General features: G+C 36.4%; 1 protein-coding gene across 4 annotated transcripts in view; it reads right to left on the reverse strand.

The window, feature by feature from the left end:
* The window catches only part of LOC127425678 (growth factor receptor-bound protein 10-like), an 80735-nt gene extending 70983 nt beyond the window's left edge, over positions 1–9752 (reverse strand). Inside the window, exon 1 of one of the 4 annotated variants that reach the window (XM_051671887.1) lies at positions 9633–9752. The gene's annotated coding sequence lies outside the window, so the exon portion shown is untranslated. Of the gene's footprint in view, positions 1–1750; positions 1915–9632 lie in introns of those variants that run through there. The other 3 variants (XM_051671888.1, XM_051671884.1, XM_051671886.1) reach the window with 3 other exon arrangements.
* Between the last annotated feature and the right edge of the window lie 11410 nt (positions 9753–21162).

Genomic DNA, 21162 nt, shown 5'->3' on the forward strand with positions numbered 1-21162 from the left:
CTGTGCTGAAGTGCCGCCTATAGCCACTAGGCCCTATGTACTCAGTCACCATTTTCCCCCCACTTACAATGTCCCAGTCTGGTGGAAACCATGTGAGCTTCACCGTCTGCATTCCCATTGGTAGTTTAGTCACTACATCACTTTCAACAAACTCTACTGTAGCTAACTCTTATGCTGCTTCATATCACCAAATCTCCTAGAAAATTAACAACTTCGGGTTACTACAAATTGCTGTCGGCGTGAACTCCCATTTAACCATCCAAATTCCGATTATTTCATAAAACCCAATACGAATGCTCTGTCTAAACAAACCATCCATTCTCATGTCAGCTTGGTTTAAAGGGAAGGCCAATGTCTAAAATTAAAAGTACAATAAGGTGAACTGAAACAATCTGTTGAAACATTTGAACTAGAATATGTCCTTGTGTTTGAAGTTATCAAGCTTCTTCTCATTTTTGTGTCTCTTACTGAGTTGAAGGTGTATACAATTCTGAACTGAATTACATCAAAATTAACTCTTTAGCCCTAGAGGTGGCAATTTGGAGTTTTCGTTTTGCTTCATTGCTCCTTGCAGAATATCTGCCAAATAAAACCCACACATTGCTAGTTGTGGTTAATGAGAGAGAGAGAGAGAGAGAGAGAGAGAGAGAGAGAGAGAGAGAGAGAGAGCTCATATAGGCCTATGTGTGCCTGAACATGCCTTTTAAAATCCAACCCCAGCACTTGGCTGGTCTATTGTTAGAGAACCACTGAACAACTTCACTTCCTTGATAAAAAAAAATAATAATAATAAAAAAAAAAAAAAATTTAACATAACTTTTCTGGCCAATTCATCAGGATGATTGTTTGACAAGAAAAATCCCAGCTCGTTTGTACTTGTGACAAATACAAATCAAAACACTTGCAATCTCCTATTGTGTAAGATTATGATGCAGTTTAACAAGTGGGCTATCACACCACTCTAGAGTAGCCTACAAGATCAAGCATAACACTCATAATTCTCGCCACTAAGCTATTTAAATAGCAAACTGTTAGTCTAAAGCCTTAGAGTTCAAGTCTTAAGGGGCTGTTCACACGTAACAAATGTTTCCATCCATCTGCACTGTTTTTCAATTGTTTCTTCGCTGTAAATAGGCACTAAAAGACGCCTTTGATGGTTGCGCCGGGTCTCGTGCAAGAGCCATCGTGTCAAGTTAAAAAGGACTTTGACTTTTAAAAGCGTCTCGAGACACCTGCGTTCTGTTCCATTCGTTGCGGTCAATTCAGTGACGTTTATTTACATTATTGCTGAATCGCAATGTATGAAAACCTGCGCATCGTGTTTCAGACCAATAACGTTGACATTTAAAGATTGCCATGTAACCAAGATGAAAAAGATTTGGACAAATATGCATTTTCTGTAACAAATGATAACTTTACAGAAAACACGATACAAGTACACTGCTAAAAATACTGTCTGAACTTACATAAACGCACCAGGTTGTTTGTAAACACGCGACTTCACGCTATGATCGAGACACCTTTCTATCATAAAGAATTTTAAGAAGTGCACGTTTCTCATCTATAAATGTATACTGTACTGTGAAATATATTAGCCTTTTTCTAGTGACGAGTATGTTTGACAGTGAAACGCTTCGTACAAAACACTTCTTCAACGTGCCTGCTCCTAAAACACATCCAAATATAATCTATAAACTATAGCACGAGCACGTAACCATATGTTTGAAACGTAAACGGTTTAACGCTTTACCTTTAATACTCACCTTCAAAGCGGCGAAGTTGAATTAAAAGGACGGGTGTTTAACTGGGTTATGTTGTATACAAGTTGGAATGACAAACTGCGCGCAGGGTTAAACCTTCTCCTTGTGATCCCGCATGCTCAACGAGGTCAGAGCCGCGTCCACACAAGTTGGGCTCAGCTGACTGCTTCAAACACACGAGGGTGAGGAACTCTCCCAGTCCCGCCCCTTTACTCACAAGACACACCTCCTTGGTTAAGGCCCGCCCACTTTAACCCGTTAACGGTAAGAATTGTTTGCTGGTGTTCTGAAAATCTGGCACACATAGCCTCATATTCTTACTAGTTCTGCATTATGCAATATGAATAATGTTCATAATATGCTATTTTTCTGTATGCATAAATAAATAACCTACAACATTTGCCAAATATATCACACAGATGAACTGGAAGTAACATCAGACATTTTTTTATTAATTTATTTATTTTTGACAGTATTTAAATCGGACTGGCAAAAAGTTATTTTTACATAAACTTGGACTAAAAATGCAAAATAACAGTTTTTACTTCCTAAATGATAACTGAGTGTTGCATTGACATGGCAAAACTAAAATATCTCCAATGAAGATCATGTTTTGAAGGGGCCGTGACATGAGAAATCACATTTTCCTTGATCTTTTGACATATACAAGGTCATTATATTATAAAAACATACTTTAAGTTTCAGAACTCAAAACTTTCTCCTCACTGCATAAATAGATTTTGTTGAAACTGGTTCTCTACTTCCTCCATATTGTGATGTCACACTGTGCATCTGACCACCTCCACAACAACTCATCAACTTCTACTTTACTTTATCAATTCCGTAGCCCCGCCCAGTAGCAGTGAGCAGTAAGATGGTGAGGAGAGAGAAGGTCAGTCAAGAGCAGAGAGCCAATCACAACACTGGGCGTTTCCTGACAATTCTTAAAGTGGAAGCAGCACCAAAGCTAAGTGTTTCTGCAAAAAACCTTACTAATATAATAAGTTAACCTTAAGGAACATTTTAAAATAATAAAAAAGGCGAATCATGAACCTATTAATTTAACAACAGTCACATACGCAGTTGGTGTGGTGTTTGCTAGCATTCACTACCTGGCACATTAGTGATGTTAGGTCATTAGGACAAGGTAGGCATAAGAATTCAACTTAGAACATGTTTATAGTTTTAAAAAGACACAAATTAATGAATAATAACAGTAATACAAACAGTACAACACCTCACATATGAAGGTACAAACGATTTCCTAACTAACTTATTTATATTTGAGGGAAACTAAAGCTATGATCTGACGTAGGAGCAACAGAAATTCTCTTCGTAGAAGAGGCAATGGTTTCTATACAAAGACTCGCTTTAGGTACAGATCTTGCAGACTGGATTTTAAAGATCTTGACATTGATTTTCTGACAGAGCTTTTCTTTCTTTGCATGTTTGTTTGAGAGAAAATCATGAGTTCTTGTGATAACAGGCATCAAACCAATTAAACATTAAAAAGGTCAGAAGATTTTCTTCTGAAGATAACTTATAGAAGATAACTTCTATAATAATAATAATAATAATAATAACAGTCTATTAGTCTACTGGTGTTGGTAAAAGCACCAGAAAATAGATGGTTTTCTAAGAAAAGAGAATAGGAAAGGTTCTCCTATGGCATCAGACTGTAAAAACAATTCAGGTTCTAATTATTTCAAGAAATAATGGCAAAATATAAAATCTGAATATCTATGAAGATTTTGTTTGGTTTTAGAAAAGTTAACTTGAAGAAGGGGCTGGTCACATAACCTTCCTCATCTAACTAGACAATGTAGATGTAGAAACACTATTCATGAAATATTCACATAGCATATTCAGTATATACTACAAGTGTTATGCACTCATGTTCTCCTTTTTTTATACCTTAAATACGCTGATGATCAAAATTTTGATGCCATTATAATGAATTTGCTACACCATACAAAATCAATTTAAGCGCTTGTCTCCAGTTTGTTGGATGGCCACGAGGACAGTAATTCCCAAAGCTGTGTGGGTGTTGAGAGGCCCAGCATGTTAGGGTTGCTCGAGATTACACAGCCATCTATGATACACGCCTCTGGAATTCCAGGAGAAGCGGTTATAAGATGCACCTCTGAGATACTGTAGATAAGCTGATACTCAACACTTTTCTTGTTGAGGGATTGCATAATTCAGATAGCATCTCATCTGGTATAGAACTGATGCCTCATATTTGATATTTGAAGAGGTCTTCATGGAGAGTGTTTGGTCAACACTATCCCACAGCAAAGAAAAATCACAAATGAGACCTCTTCAATATCTCAATAGTTTCTCTCTTGCTTCTCAGATTTATTTCCCCTAAGAAAAATACACCATTAAGCTCACATGTGTGTCTCTTCTTGAGTTTCAGAAGAGATCTGAACATTGTCTTAAACTGCACTCAGATTTGTTCAGAAACCAAGTCTGCAATCAAATGTCAGAGAATTCAAAAATGTATCATCAAATTCTTTTAAGACCAAATTATCTGAGCTATGAAATTCACATTACATTTCTACCTATTTACTCTATCTGGAGGTTAACAATTGTCTCAACTGCATGTACTTTAATTTCCTAACAAATTTTAGGAGAAACATCTGAGACAGCATTGATACATACATAAAACATAACTGAGAACTCCACAATGTCTCCTGAGCTATGAAAGTACAACCTCTAAGCAATAAAATGTTCCTCTGTGCATGGTCTCAAGCAAAGCCAGTTTCTTCTAAGGGTTAAATTTGACACAAAGGCCATTGAAGGTATTCTGAATTGAAATTTCCCACTGAAAGACTCGAATGAAAATGGTTTAACCACATATGTAAACACTCATTTCCAAACACTGGGTAGCCATGTTATGTAAAAATTCCACTGCTCATGTTTGACAAATCTTTGGAGTATACAGATGTTTGGTGTACCCTGTTTCTCTTTTTTCCTCATTTAAGAATCAGAGAAAACCTTAAGTGAGTGACTTTCAGCATTACCACAGAGGAGAGCCACAGTCTTAACCTACCCTGTAAACACAAATTACACATTAGTCATGTTTAAGGGGCTGACAAGAAAACATTTGCACTACTTTAGCTTTCTCAAACATGTAGACTGGTAAGCCACAAACAGCAGTGTATTACCAGAGCTATTCAAGTTATTTGAAGTGGTCGTGACCCACAGAGATGTGTGTCAGCATCTTCGAAACGTTCAGGTATGCAAGTACATATGGATTTTATGGAATGGTATGACACATACCAAGTGTATCACTATGTGTTACTTGCAACAGCTGTTACAAAGACTGTAATATTTGCCATTCAGGCCTTTAACCAATTATAAGTGAGTTGATGAAGTGTGGATCTTCAGATTAAGAAGTTGACAACTCAGCAGAACCAATCTGATTTTAAAGTTTTTTTGTAAGAACTTCAATTTCAATACATCATATCATTATAGTATGTTAAATGAAAAGATGACCCAAAATTATTCATTCACTCTCATGTTGTTTCAAACCTGTAAACTGATATTTTTTCTCTGTAAAACAAAGTAGAAATTTTTGAAGAATCATTATGTACTGTAGCTCTTGCCATACAACAACAGTTCATATTGGCCGGGTGCTGTCAAACTCCAAAAAAGGAGTGAATAATGACTTAAATTGCTGTCTTTTCCTCACACAAAACTATCATATGGCTTCTGAAAATTTGAAATGTAGAACACAAGTCATTTGAGCTCATTTAGTGGTTGTGCTTTTTGGAGCTTGAGATCCGTGGCAACTATTATACAGAGCCCCTGGCCTAGAGGATAGGGAGAACATTTATTTTCTGAAAGTTTTGCTTACCCTCACAAGAAGTTTTGCGTTCCCTCTCAATAGTTTGCATTCTATGGCAAAAAATGTGCGTTCCCTAGCAATACGTTTAGCATGCCCTCATAATTATTTGGGGTTCCCTCACAATAAATTAGCTGTGGTTTTACTACAGTGCTATGGTATTTGTAGTAACAAAAAAAACAACAACAACAAAAAAAAAAAAAAACCATAGTGACCACAAAGATTTACCATGGTTTACTACAGCAATGTTTTGTGGTAAAACCATAGCCACTAAATTTACCATGCTAAAAACATGGTTACTACAGTTAAACTAGAAACACCATGGCTAATTTTTGGTAAAAGTATGGTTTTTAGTTTCCACCAAAAATGCTCTTATTAAAGTTAACCATAGTTTCACTATATTAAACCTAGCTGTAAACCCTAAGAAATTAGCAGAACTTTTTTAAGTTAATAAACTCCCAGGTTTAAGTGAATACAACTTTCATATTTTAATTTGGTACCCCACATGCATGTAAATTGCTCATAACTTGATATATTATGTAAGGTAGTTCTAGCTAGTACTAGCTAGGTTTCCTCTACTTGAAGTAATTAAGTTGAGATTACTTGTTAATTGTAAACTCAGCCAAAGAGTTCAATTTAAAGTCCCATCAAAATGTATGAGCATTTTAATGGCACTTTAAGTTGAACTCTTTGACTAAATTGAACTCTTTGGCTGAGTTTAATCTCAAGTTAATTAATTCAAGTAGAGGGAACCTAGCTAGTACAGTGAATTCAAACATACTGTAACACTATGCTTTAATTGCAATTACTCAATGAGTACAGCAATGTAGAACATTTCTAATTTGTATCTGTCCTCAAACTAAGCTCAATCTCCACTATTCACCATAATGGTAACCCCCAAAACTCTAATAAACTCTTCTTAATACCAGTAACTATGTAGCTGTAGTAAAATTATGGACAGGGTTGGGAGTTTTACTTTTGAAATGTATTCCACTACAGATTACAGAATACATGCTGTAAAATGTAATTTGTAACGTATTCCGTTAGATTATTCAAGGTCAGTAACGTAATCTAAATACTTTGGATTACTACTTCAGCACTGGTAGATTTTTTTCACTTGTTTTGACTATAAAAACTCCAGAACAGTAAGACAAAATACACACGTTAAAAATACATTCTCTGAAAAACCTAAATATCTTATGCAGTGTTGTTTCTAAAACAAGATAAATCAAACTGATCTTGTTTTAAGGATTTTTAGATATTTTTACAGGAAAACAATACAAAAATTATTATCAAGAATATGATTTTTGCCCTAATATCAAAAGTCTTACTAGAAAAAAAGAAATTATGATCCAACAAATTTTCTTTATAAAAAAATATGATCGTGCCTGGTAACGTGCATGTAAAATGGCTAGAAATAGCATTTTAGCTTAGCATAAAGCTGACAGTTTACACAAGGTTTATTTCTATTTCTTCTGCTCCAAACTTACTTCAAACGTACTTCTCTGTCTGCTCATATGAATGTAACACATCATAAGAAAGTGTTTCACCGCTGTTCAAATGCACTTTTGATCGCATCATTTATATGTATAAATGTTTTCCATCTGAAAGGACTAAATATTAAATGAAACAAATGAAAATAAAATGCAAAGTAATCTCTTCAGTAATCAAAATACTTTTTGAATGTAACTATTCTAATTACCAATTATTTAAATTGTAACTGTAGTGGAATACAGTTACTTATATTTTGTATTTTAAATACGTAATCCCTTAACATGTATTCTGTTACTCCCCAACCCTTACTATGGAAAATGCTGTGGTTATGGTTTTACCATAGCTAAACCTAACATAGCAAATCCATAGTTAAAAATAGTTACTAAAAGAACATGGTCAATTTAGTGGTTACTTTGGTTACTATGGTTACTGTAGTAAAACTATTGATTGTATCCAAACCATGGTTTCTGCAAAAAAAAAACATGGTTACTACCGTCATGTTTACTACAATTTTACTATAGGAAGGAACCCAAAATAATTATGGGGAAATGCAAAATGATTTCAGAAAATAAATTCCCTCCCTGTCCTCTAAGCCAGGATCTCTGTACTACTGTTGTTGGCAAGAACTGCAAATATTCAAAGATTAAAATGTTTTCCTGTTGTTTCCAATGGACAACAGGTTGTACAAGTTTGGAATAACATGAGGGTGAGTAAATTAATTCTCCTTTTTGGGTGATCTATTCTTAACTTCTTAATGGTTTTGATTAGCCACCGCTGAACTCAAACAAAAAGGCGATTAGCTTTACCAGATTCAGTCCTGCTTACAATCAAAAGGTAATGCAAGCATGCACAACTGCCTTTAATCAAGAGTCTAATCTTTAAGGGCCTAATATAATCCTTTTTTTCAAGTTTTAATTAGACATTAGTAGTCAGCATGACTTGGACACAACCAAGTAAGTAACGCTAACTGTGCTGCATCTTAAAATCCCATATCAGTGTGTGTCAAGACACAAAGAGGTTTCTATCTGCTTTCTGGCCACCCAGATCCAGACTGATCGCTCTCCAAAATTCTTCACCCTCTGCTAAAGTTTACAGGCTTAAAAGTGAACAGCACATGGAGTTTCCTCCAAGATTCAAGGCTACCTCGAATCCGTTAGAAGATCAAAGTATTTTTAGCCCTCTGCTAATCCACAGAACATGATCTTTTTCTCTCTAATAACACTGCATTCCTCTCATTCCTGTTGGTGTCTGGCAGAGGGGAACTCAGGAGGCTTCAAACCCACATTGTTCTTGTGCTCGGGGTGCAAGGCCCACAGAAATGGAGAGTTATGGCAGAAGCCGCTGTTTGACTTGGCTTATGAAAGGGAGACTCTGCTCCACCCTGCCTGCCATCTGGCTCAACCGGCCTTTTAAGAATAGAGTACTGAGAAACACAAGAACAGCATTACCATTTTTCTGACAGGACTGCAAAACAACACAGCACACTTTCCCTCGCACCTGCAAGTCATTCGTCAACAAATCAGAGATGCCATAAAAAAGACTTGTGCAATAATCAGCTCAGAAATTAAATTTTCACCCGAAAGGAAATTCCTCCATGTATTACGGTCTCCAAGACTAATTTAGGCTCTGACATATTGTATTTCCATCTTTGAAGTTTCACAATGTGGATTTATGGACAAAGCTCTGTTGGTGTTCTGGCTGTTATTTTAGATCTTTTATCCAAGCCAAGTAATCATATTTATCACAGGACATAAAAAACGTTGCACAAATGCAGCTGTATATAGTGTATTTCATTCTTGGATCATCAAATATTTGACGACTCCACTCCTTTATTAACTTATTAATATATTCAGTTATACTTTAGACATACTGGCCAATAATATAACATCCAAAAGATGTTACTTCTTACATTAATTAATGTGTGAAACAATGTCTCTGTTCTTTCTCCAGGACAACAGTGTACAGGTTTGACATGACCTGAGCAAAAATTCTGTATTCTTCATAAAGAATTCATAAAATAACATTCAATCATCATTTACTCTCATGTTGTTAAAAAAAAAAAAAAAAAGTTTATTTCTTCTGAAGAACACAAAAGAGATGTTAGGCAGAATGTTAGCCTCAGACACCATTCACTTTCATTGCATTGTTTTGTCCATGCATTGAAAGTGAATGGTGACTAAAGCTGTCAGCCCCAAACATTATGCCTAACATCTTTATCTGTATTCCATGGAAGAAAGACAGTCATACGTGTTTCAAAAATCATGAGGGTGAGTAAACGATGACAGAATTTTCATTTTTGGGTAAAAATACATTTAATACTCTCAGATCAGAGAGCTTTCTTGTACAATGAACTTGCAAGAAACAATTAGAGACACAGAGAAGGAATACATAATATAATGCCCTATAAATAAACAAAGAAATTACACATTAGGCTTATGACAGTATTTTAGCCAGCTGCAACTATCAAGATCAAATTATGCCCGTGCAAGAGATGGTCTTATAAAGCTGTAAGAAGTAGATTTTGTTACCTAGATCTCTGACTTGCGCATTTCTGTGATAAATAGACGTCATACCCTTTTCCAGACATCCTTCAGCTGGTCAGTTCACACAGATTGTTTCCCGTCCCTTCCCCACAACTCCCAGAGAGGTTATCGCAAAGTGACTTTGAATGAACTCTCTCACGTCAGTATAATATACACCACATAAGCACAGGATAGAAGGTTATCGCCTGTTATTTCCGTGTTCTCCACCAGCTCTTGTTGTGCGTGATCTTGTGGCCTGTTGTGCTGACCCAGTCTAACAAACTATGACACATCCTGCATGCCACAGAAACACGTCTTTTAATAAGCACACATTAACAACACAATGTATGCATGTATGTGTGTACAATAATTTTTCATATATATATATATATATATATATATATATATACAGGGTTGGGGAGTAACAGAATACATGTAATGGGATTACGTATTTAAAATGCTAAATATAAGTAACTGTACTCCACTACAGTTACAATTGAAATCATTGGTAATTAGAATACAGTTACATTCAAAAAGTATTTTGATTACTGAAGAGATTACTTTGCATTTTATTGTCATTTGTTTCATTTAATGTTCAGACTGTTCAATTGGAAAACACTTATCCATATAAAAGATGCAATCTAAGGAGCTTTCGAACAGAAGTGAAATGTGTTACATTCATACAAGTTCATAATGTTGTGAGTGAAAAGGTGGATATGACGTCATTGAGGAATTTTCCCTTGGGAGCTTAATAGGGGAGCTACATCACGTTTCTACAGCTTAACAAGAACACAGTTAGAAACACTTTGACAGATGAAACATAAATCCAATAAATACATGATTACACGCCTTGTCAAAGTTTTTTATGAGGTTAGTGTATTTTTACAAGAAATGCTAACCAATGTAGCTTTTAACATCATATAGAAAGCTACAACCAATATATCTATGATGAAAATGCATGTTGGAGCATAACTTTTCTCTAGTAAGACCTTTGATATTAGAGCAAAAATGTACTGCAAAAATCTTATTCTTAATGAGAATTTAAATATTCTTTTTCTGTAAAAATATATTTTTTAAAATTCCTTAAAGCAAGATAAATTTAAGTACGTTTTCTTACATTATTTACTTGTTTATAGTCAAAACAAGTGAAAAATTTGCCAGTACTGAAGAAGTAATCCAAAGTATTTAGAATACGTTACTGACTTTGAGTAATCTAACAGAATATGTTACAAATTACATTTTACAGCATGTATTCTGTAATCTGTAGTGGAATACATTTCAAAAGTAACCCTCCCAACCCTGTATATATATGTATATATATATATATATATATATATATATATATATATATATATATATATATATATATATATATATATATATATATATATATATATATACAGGGTTGGGAGGGTTACTTTTAAAAGGTGTACCTGGTGCTGTTTTGAAGGCAAAGATGGTCACACCAAATATTGATTTAGCTTTTTTTTATGCTTACTGGATGTGACGAGGAGGAGGGTGGGGCACTCACTAGGGCTAATCAGCCGAGGAGAGGGATAAGGCCGAGCTGGATGTGGCAGTTCGGGAGAGAGAGAGCCACATGCAGCTGCCGTGTGTGTGTTTGTGTTTTGTGTCTTTTTGTTTAATTAAACATTACTTTGACTGTTCAGCCAGTTCCCACCTCCTCCTTGCCCTTTTGAACCGTGTTACACTGGACTTTGTATGACGTTAATTGATAAATTACAATTATTTATGGCATTATATTTGAACACATACTCATTATGCAACATTTTTCCCAAGTGCCTAAAACTTTTGCACAGTACTGTGTGTGTATATATATATATATATATATATATATATATATATATATATATATATATATATATATATATACATACATACACACACGATAGATTTTTGTGTGGGTGCACTGCATCTGCAGGAGCAAATGTTACTGATCTCTCTGAGGTGTGAATAATAGCCTATGTTAGGTTGTGTGTGTCACACATCACAGTGAGCAGAGAGTTGGGAAACAGTGCTAAAGGAGGACAGAACATTCTAAAATGCTGGAGACACCTTTCTTGGAACACAGTGTACACAAATGTGTGAGTGTAGTAAGAGAGAGTGATAGGCTTTCAAAGTTATTTTAGTGTGATATGATATCTATTCCCAAAAGCCACTGTAATTTTTAAACACTCCTTAAACAAAAAACAGAGTCCACTATAGGTTTCAAAATAAAGCTTATAACAGTTACAGTGAAACATGCGCGCACACAGCTGTGAAGTTTATTGATGTTAGGACAGAGGTTCAGTAAACAGAGAGGTCAGATAAGGCCAGAGCTGACGAAGCCCCACTGATTACGATTTCCCCCTCTTTTCTCCATGTTCTTCCCATCGAAAGCCTCACTTCATCAACAAAAGGACAAATGGCGGATATTCAGAAACCTAAAGAATAAAAATATCCTCCTTGAGAGATAAGAAGACCTTAATACAGGTGTCTTTGCCTGTTAATTAATCAAAGGTGTCCAAACGAGGTAAGCTATAAAAGTCCAGACAGCAAATCTTCAGAAAACATACACTGAACATGTACATAAATCCAGAATGCAACAAGGTATAGAAAATACTGTACTTCTATAATAACTCTTTATACTCTTTACTATATAAAATACTTTACAAGACACTTTAGATACAAAATATTAAACCCAGTAAATTACTTCCCTAAACAATTTTTCAAATGACTTTTAACCATAGATGTTGCTAGACACTATAATGTTATCTCAGCCCCCTAAAAATCTATGACTCTGCAAACAGCATGCAAATCTGTGATCACCCATTGTAGCTTTAGTTTGCAGCGCAAGACCGCTTTGGTGACTTTTCTTGTTTGTAAAGACTGACTATAGCCCGAGCTAATAGCATTTGAGTGCAGGCTGTGAATGAGCGTTTCATTGGTTTGACCCACTAAATGAATATTCCCCTTCACTGAACGAGCAAGGATCAGGATCTGCTGACTTACTGAAGGAGAGGAGGAGGACATTTGTTAAGTTCGGTAATCTCTTTTAACAACTAGAGAAAGGGACTGGATAATTAATGAGTAAAAATTAAGTTATAATTTTTTTTAAGGCTAATCTTGTTGTCTTTTTGTGTAGTCATGCACGGCAGTTCAAAATATGATAGAAATGCTTTGATGTCATTAGTGGGGAAAACGTTTATACTCTGCTGAATTCTCTTAGTAGAACTATAGACATGCAAATTATAATCGTGAACGACTCGATGCTTTATCAATTGTTTAATGACTCGCTCAAAACACATAAAAGATGCTCATTTGTTGTCACCTACATTTTACATTTCATTTTACATTTATTTTACATTTAGTCATTATGCAGATGCTTTTATCCAAAGCGACTTACAAATGAGTTGAAATATGAGTGTAAGTAACTACCTACTGGTTAAGGTATGATTTAAATAAAAATCAGTCCACAAATCTGAAAATGACAGAGAAACATCATCTGGAGTTAATTTACTCCAATAAATAAATGTGACATTTTTAGTCATAGGATTTTGTGGTGTTTGAAATCACTTTAATCCAGGGCCGTAGCTAGTGGGGTGAAAGGTGTTAACAATTCTAGGGGCCCAAAGTTCCAGTGGGCCCACAACAAATTTGAAACTGTATTTTTTTAATAGATAATTGGCCCAGAGCAATATACAGTCAGGGGGCCCAAAATTCCTTGCTACGGCCCTGCTTTAATCTAAAAAATTAAATGAAGAAATTATTGATTCATGTTCTATTTTTTGTTAATATATGTAGAACAAAAAGGAATGGTTAAGACATATGAAATGTTTCCTACTGCCAGTAAATAATCAGATACAATAATATATGGTTTGTCTATATTCTTTAAGCAATTTGGGTTATTTTTATAACTTAATTCAATGCTTATTATAGAAAATTACAATATTCTGAATGAATATTAGCTGGCAAGCTTGAATGATGTAAACACACTTTAAAATAACAAAACACTGTCTTTGCAGTAGAGTGGAATACATTAAATGTGAACATAGTGTCATTGGGGGCTGAGCCCTCCAAGATTGAAGTCCTAGAATCACCCCTGCTATTAACCAACTGATTTCAAGGAGATTTTTAGTGGATGTATGAAGCCAAGCCAGTCATATGTACAATTTATAAAACCACTTACATTTACACATACTGTATATACATGTACATCTAGCTATTTGTTCTATGATTCATAATGGAAGCCTGTTTTCTTTTTCCAGTCTTCAGTGTTTTCACTCACCGGTACCGGTCTGTATTAAGCAGATATTGTGATGTTTTGCATATTAAATTTGAAAAACTTGCCAAATAAAAAAACATATGGCTCCACAAGTGGCATGATGACCATCTTTTGACAATGTCCCACCTGAGTGGGTTGACGACATGAAGTGATGGCCCGGGTTTAGTTATGTTGATATCACTAACATCTTAAGTTGTTATGGCAGTCCTGCACAAGTGCACAAGTTAAAGGAATATACCAGGCTTGATACAAGTTAAGCTAAATCGACAGCATTTGTGGCAAAATGTTGATTACTGCAAAAATGTATTTTGATTTGCCCCTCCTTTTCTTTAAAAAAAGCAAATATCTGGGTTCCAGTGAGGCACTTTCAATGGAAGTGAATGGGGGCCAGCCCATAAACATTAAATACTCATTATTTCAAATGTATAGCCACAAGACATAAACAATATATATGTTTACATGATTTTAGTGTGAGAAAATCACATAAATAAAACACACACTTCCAAGCTCCCCATGTCATGAAGGTAAAATAGTGAGCAACGATGCTCCCTGATTTTTACTTTGCATTATGGAATTGTTTTAGGGAGCGAACGTTACAGTGCACTGGAATGATTTTGCGCTTGAGATGGCCCTTAAAATGGCCGACTCCCTTATTAGTGCCCTAACTACTTGCTGACTGAGCTGATTGTACACACACACACACACACACACACACACACACACACACACACACATATATATATATATATATATATATATATATATATATATATACATATATATACACACACACACACACACACACATATATATATACACAAGGGCCCAAACATTTGGAATAATGTACAGATTTTGCTGTTTCAGAAGGAAATTGTTACTTTAATTCACCAAAGTGGAATTCAACTGATCACAAAGTATAGTCAGGACATTACTGTTGTAAAAAACAGCACCATCACTATTTGATAAAAGTCATTCTAGACAGGCCCCATCACTGCCAACACCTTATCCTTGAGTAATTATGCTAAATTGCTAATTTGGTACTAGAAAATCACTTGCCATTATATCAAACACTGCTGAAAGCTATTTGGTTCATTAAATGAAGTTTAACATTGTCTTTGTGTTTTTTTTTGAGTTGCCACAGTATGCAATAGACTGGCATGTCTTAAGGTCAATATTAGGTCAAAAATGGCAAAAAAGAAACAGTTTTTCTAGAAACTCATCAGTCAATCATTATTTTGAGGAATGAAGGCTATATATTGCTTGAAATTGCCAAAAAACTGAAGATTTAATATAAAGGTGTACATTACAGTCTTCAAAGACAAAGGACAACTGGCTCTAACAAGGACAGAAAGAGATGTGGAAGGCCAGATGAACAACTAAACAAGAGGATAAGTACATCAGAGTCTCTAGTTTGAGAAATAGACGCCTCACATGTCCTCAGCTGACAGCTTCATTGAATTCTACCCGCTCAACACCAGTTTCATGTACAACAGTAAAGAGAAGACTCAGGGGTGCAGGCCTTATGGGAAGAATTGCAAAGAAAAAGATACTTTTGAAACAAAAAATAAAAAGAAAAGGTTAGAGTGGGCAAAGAAACACAGACATTGGACAACAGATAATTGGAAAAGAGTGTTATGGATCTTAACCCCATTGAGCTTTTGTGGGATCAGCTAGACTGTAAGGTGCATGAGAAGTGCCCGACAAGACAGCCACATCTATGGCAAGTGCTACAGGAAGTGTGGGGTGAAATGTCACCTGAGAATCTGGACAAACTGACAGCTAGAATGCCAAGGATCTGCATAGCTTTCACTGCTGCACATGGAGGATTGTTTGATGAGAAATCTTTGAAGTAGTTTAAGAAGTTCTGAACATTTTATTCAAATTTGAATAGTAATATTTCACATTATTAATGTCCTGACTATACATTTTAATCAGTTGAATGCCACTTTGGTGAATAAAAGTTCCAATTTCTTTCTATAAGAGCAAAATCTGTACATTATTCCAAACTTTTGGCCACCAATATATATATATATATATATATATATATATAGTGTGTGTGTGTGTGTGTGTGTGTGTGTGTGTGTGTGTGTGTGTGTGTGTCCATGGAGTGAATTAACCAAACGAAGTGCCACAATAAAATGTTGCTGATATGCTGAATGTCAAATTTATCACTAAATTGAACCATGTTTAACTGAAATCTTATATGTGACTGTAATTGGATTATAACAGTTTGGTTTGTAATCATTACATTTCATGATTTAAATTGTCCTTCTATTTATATTCTATTTATATTTAAGATTTTGCATTTCTATTTTTTGTAGCCTTCAATTTGCACATTGTTTGAGGACAACATTCGGCAAAATGTGAAATAATGTTTTTAAAATACAGGATATTAAAATTGGCTTTCTCATTTGATTATCCAAAGAATTAATCAACTGAAAATAACCTATTATCAAAATATTGTTTTATAATGTGTTGTATTAAATCATGAGTGATTTAATTATGTCATACCAGCTGGGACATATTACCCTTTGCAGGCTCACTATTGGCTGATTCAGTGTTTAAAGGTGGCCATTTTGAGTAAATATCCCTGTAGTCCTTATTTTACAACACTTAAGTGTCACCTTGGTCAGCACTTAAGAATTAGTCTTAGACTTTGCTGAAAGTTGCTTTTAGCATCTTTATAAAAAGCTCCTACTCTTAAGAAAGTCTTACTCTTTGCTTATAATTTTTGGACACTTAAGTCAAAGCTTAAGGCTATTCTTGAGAGCATTTTTGAGAAGTTTTATACATACAGCCCTTGAACTCATTTTTCTTTTAATTGTCCATTTGGATCGCTCATTTCGGTAGTTTTTGCATTGCTTCTTATGGAGACCAGAAAATACAAAACAACATTACAATATTGTGTACACTGAACAGATTTAGAACACCCAGCATTCCCAAACCGATTCGTATTCTACTTCTAACAATAAGCAACAGTTGATTGAGCAGCTAGTGTAGAACTGTTCCTCCTCAACAGCCAACACACTCATCAGGAAAACAAACTGTTTAACCATGACACCCTGTCTCTTTTTCCTGGTCCTTGGTGGACCTGTGTTAGATGCTGAAGACAAAACTTCTTTGCACTTCCATGTTTTAACCCAAACACTGATAGCTTCACAATAGAATGGAACACAAATTCTTCATCAGTCTGATGCCATTATCCCAAACATAAATCTGTGAGACCCATGGAACATGAATCCATTTGTAGCGGTCTAGCAATGTAGGTAGTAGTACTTGCAGGGTTGACCCTTCACCCTGGTCAAGCCCCTTTGTAATTTATGGTCATGGCAAACAATATACTTTAAGACACCTGTGTTGCTTTTAGACTGTAGGAAAATTATGTGATACATCAGCACCCAAAGGCAGCAAATGGGACAGCAAACATCCTCTTAAAAAAAATAAATAATAATAATTATGTATGGTTAACACATAAGCCTGTTTTTTAACAGTGTAGGCAATCTCTACTTACATGAAGAAGAAAATGATCCCCAAGGAAAATTAAGGAGCATAACAACAACAGGGGTTAAACTCACCACCAACTGTTTGGGCGTTGTTATATTCATCGCTGAGTTTTTTGTCCAGAGGGCACCCTGATGTATCAGATGGCACAGTGATTTTCATCCTGTTAATCCTAAATGTTCCTGATCATCTGCTAGCACATGGTGCTACTGCTAGCAAGGCCAAAGTAATGGGTTTGATTCCCAGGGAATAGACATAATGATAAAATGTTTGCATTGAATACAGTGCAAGTGGCTTTAGATAAAAGTGTCCATAAATGTATGGTTGCAGCCATGTTGCAGATCCATGTCTCAGTACACTCTCCATCATGGTATTAAACAGTCACATTTGTTCCACTCCATTTACCTTTACAAGGGGCAGTCACAGGCTATGAGCTCATTTTCCCCTTCTCAAAGTAATTTAATGACAAACTCTTGATTTAACAGAAGCTTTTAGCAAAGGTCATTGTGTCATCTTTGCTGTAAAATTATTGAACACCACCTGAGTCCAGTACCTCCACCTTACACACACAGAGAGTCTCAGCCATATCAAAAGAGAAAGCAAATTTAGAGGTCTAAAACATAATTTTAAAAAGGTAATCAACAAGGGAAACAAACCATAAAGATTTCAAAGACTCAGCAGGCAAAGGACTAAAGGGTTAGTTCACCAAAAAATTAAAATTTTCTCATATGGGGAGTTGTTAGATGGGCTATATCTCAGTTAGTTTTTGAGTCAAAAGTGAAATTACGCAAATGCTTGTTTTCTCTCGCAGTGATTTAATCTCATCTTAAAGGGTTAGTTCACCCAAAAATCTCATCATTTACTCACTCTCATGCCATCCCAGATGTGTATGACTTTCTTCTGCTGAACACAAGCAAAGATTTTTAGAAGACTATATCGGCTCTGTAGATTCTCACAAAGCAAGTGAAAGGGTACAAATATTATGAAGTTCAGAAAGCTCATAAAGGCTGAATAAAAGTAATCCATATGACTCCAGTGGTTAAATCCATATCTTCAGAAGTGATATGGTAAGTGTGGGTGAGAAACAGATCAATATTTACTGTAAGTAATTTTTTACTGACAATCTCCACGTTTACTTTCACATTCTTCTTCTTTTGTTTTTGGCGATTTACATTCTTTGTGCATATCGCCACCTACTGGGCAGGGAGGAGAATTTATAGTAAAAAAAAAAGATCTGTTTCTCGCCCACACCTATCATATAGCTTTTGAAGATATGGATGTGACGAGGAGGAGGGCGTGGCCAAGCCGTGAGGGTGCGCGCCCGGCGCTGAGTTGGCCAGTCAGTGGGAGAGGGATAAATGGGAGCCGGAGACGCCAGTTCGAGAGAGAGATAGAGTGAGAGAGAGGCGCACAAGCTGTGTGTGTGTGTCTGTGTGTTTTATTTTGTATTTAAGCTCCTTTGTCATTAAAAGTTTACGTTGATTGCTTAGCCAGTTCCCGCCTCCTCCTTGCCCATCTTGTGAACTCGTTACATTGGTGCCGAAACCCGGGAGGGAGGAAGGATGCGCTGTCAGAGAGCCCTCGTCACTGATATAGGGTCACAGCGCTGTGAAGGTATGGTCCAATGGTACTGGAGTGGTTCACCAGAAGGCGGAGGAGCCCGCTGCCATCCACCAGGAAGTGGAGGAGCTGTTGCCGGATGCCAGGGGGCGGAGGAGCACACTGTTGTCCACCAGGAAGCGGAAGAGCTGCTGCCGGCTATCAGGGGGCAGAGGAGCCCGCTGCCATCCACCAGGAGGTGAGGTCCAGTGCCATCGGCCGGCATCGCGGAGGACCGCTGCACAGTTGGCTGAGGACCAGTCGACAGTGTGTTCGGGAACCAGCGAGCCAGTATTTTTCTCTCTCTCCTCTCTCTCTCTGTCTCTCCCGCTCGGACTTTCTCTCTCCCTTCTCCCTCCCCTCATCTCTCTTAAATTCTCAAGAGGCGAGGAGGACCATCAGGTGGCGGAACGGCCAGAAGGGCAGTGTCTCCCCTCCAGAGATGGGGGGGAGTAGGCCAGTCCGGATGGTGCCCTGGCCTGAATCGGACGGTGGAGGAGTGTGACAAGGAGGAGGGCATGGCAGGGCCGTGAGTAAGCGTGCCTGGCACTGAGTTGTCCAGTCAGAGGGAGAGGGATAAAGGGGAGCTGGAGACACCAGTTCAAGAGAGAGACACAAAGAGAGATGCACGAGCTGTGTGTGTGTGTCTGTGTGTTGAAGATCCTTTGTGTCATTAAAAGTTTACATTGATTGCTCAGCCGGTTTCCACCTCCTCCTTACCCGTCTTGTGAACCCGTTACAATGGATTTATCCATTTAAATCATATGGATTAATTTTGTGCTGTCTTTGTGTTTTTCGGAGCTTCAACATTTTGATACCTATTCACTTGTGAGGACCTACCAGTGGCGGTTCTGGCTTACTTGAAGTTGGTGCCCTAGGCGAGATCCGACGTGGTGCCCCCCTTAACTTCCGAACCCCTACCCCGCCCCAAAAAAACACAACAAAATTATTGATTTTATAATGTTAACTTTTTTTTTACAGAACTATGCTTTAACACAAAATATATAAGAGGGTTAGTTCACCCAAAAAATAAAATTCTATCATCATTTAATCACCCTCATGACATCCCAAATGTGTATGAAATTCTTTCTTCTGCTGAACACAAATGAAAATATTTTTTTTCATTCAGATCTGAAAGTGTAAGTGAAGATTTAGAGTAAAAAGGGATTTTCGATCTATTTTTCACCCACACCAATCATATCACTTCTAAAGACATAGATTTAACCACTGGAGTCTTATGGATTACTTTTATGCTGCCTTTATGTGCTTTTTGGAGCTTTAAGGTTCTGGCCAACATTCAATTGCATTGTATGGACCTACAGAGCCAAGATATTCTTCTAAAAATCTTAATTTGTGTTCTGCAGAAGAAAGCAAGTCATACACATCTGGGATGGCATGAGGGTGAGTAAATTAATTTTCATTTTTGGGTGAACTACTGTTTAGCAATAACCACCTTAACAGAAATGTAATAATGTGACAGGGACATCTGGTGGACATTTTTGGCATTTTCATGACATTTATACTTCATAGGTTGCTTTTTGGGTATTTGGAATATTTATAAAAGATATATTTATGCATTGCAGTATAACAATTTAAGGTATTAAATGCATTTTAGTCTTTCCTAACATGCAAGATCTATTTATGTACTTTTTTATGTTTACTGTATTTTACTGTATGTATACTCACAAACATTTTTAGAACAATTTACTAAAAAGGATTGCATTCTTTCCACTCTCAAGCATGCCGCAATGTTTTTCCATTTGTAATTAACTGCAAACTTGGGCTTGTGCGATCACACCACTGCCCTTTGAACATATGAAGTGTCTTTTAACGCTCTGCATCAGCAAGAATAGCTGTGATTGCACAACAGGTTTAAAACCTGAACAATATATTTAGATCAGGACGTCAACACTCTATTAATAAGAGATTTCACATTGGATTCCCCTTCTATTAACGATAAAGAAGGTCATACATAAGCATAAGGCTTTGAATCATGTGTCCAAAACCATATATGGCAGGTTCTAAAACAGGGTTGGAATAAATTAATATTAAAATAGTTTACTTTTTTTAACAATCCCCGCCCCCCCCCCCCCCCCCTTGGGCTTGGGTGTTGAAGAATATTCTATCAGTCTAAACCTCATTTACAATACG

The sequence above is a fragment of the Myxocyprinus asiaticus genome, chromosome 34, assembly GCF_019703515.2.
Source record: "Myxocyprinus asiaticus isolate MX2 ecotype Aquarium Trade chromosome 34, UBuf_Myxa_2, whole genome shotgun sequence".
Taxonomy (NCBI): Eukaryota; Metazoa; Chordata; class Actinopteri; order Cypriniformes; family Catostomidae; genus Myxocyprinus; species Myxocyprinus asiaticus.